The sequence below is a fragment of the Oreochromis aureus genome, linkage group 9 (genome assembly GCF_013358895.1).
Source record: "Oreochromis aureus strain Israel breed Guangdong linkage group 9, ZZ_aureus, whole genome shotgun sequence".
NCBI lineage: Eukaryota > Metazoa > Chordata > Actinopteri > Cichliformes > Cichlidae > Oreochromis > Oreochromis aureus.
Genome location: NC_052950.1, coordinates 7642775 through 7643272, shown reverse-complemented (window position 1 = coordinate 7643272; position 498 = coordinate 7642775).

Below are 498 nucleotides of genomic sequence, written 5' to 3'. Positions count from 1 at the left end.
CGCTGTGTCTGGCATATTCTCAAACTTAACATTAACAACAAAACTATTTGAAATAGCATGTGGTTCTTAAAGATTCAGCATGACTCTTCGTTTCTGAGTTTGGAGCCCCATGTGGACCTTCATTAAAAAGACCATAAAGGTCAGCTGTTTCATATTCAAACCTTTACTGTCAGTCAGTGATCTTGGACTTTTAATACAGGCTTTAATCTTCTCCTGCCTCATTTTTCATGAGCATCTCAAAGTCCTCCATAGCTTGTTAGTTCAGGGCAAAGCAACTAGACTGCTAACGAAAATATCCAGCGGTCACATATTAAACCTATCCTTGCTTCGCTTCACTGTGAAATTCAGAATCTACTTTAAAATTCTACTATTAGCATAAAAACATAAAGCTCTACATGGACAGGCTTAAATAGCAGAGCTTTTAAGAACTTATCGATGCAGTCAGCCTCTCCAACCAGGGTCTTTTCGCTCTAAACAATTGATCTGATTAGAAACTAT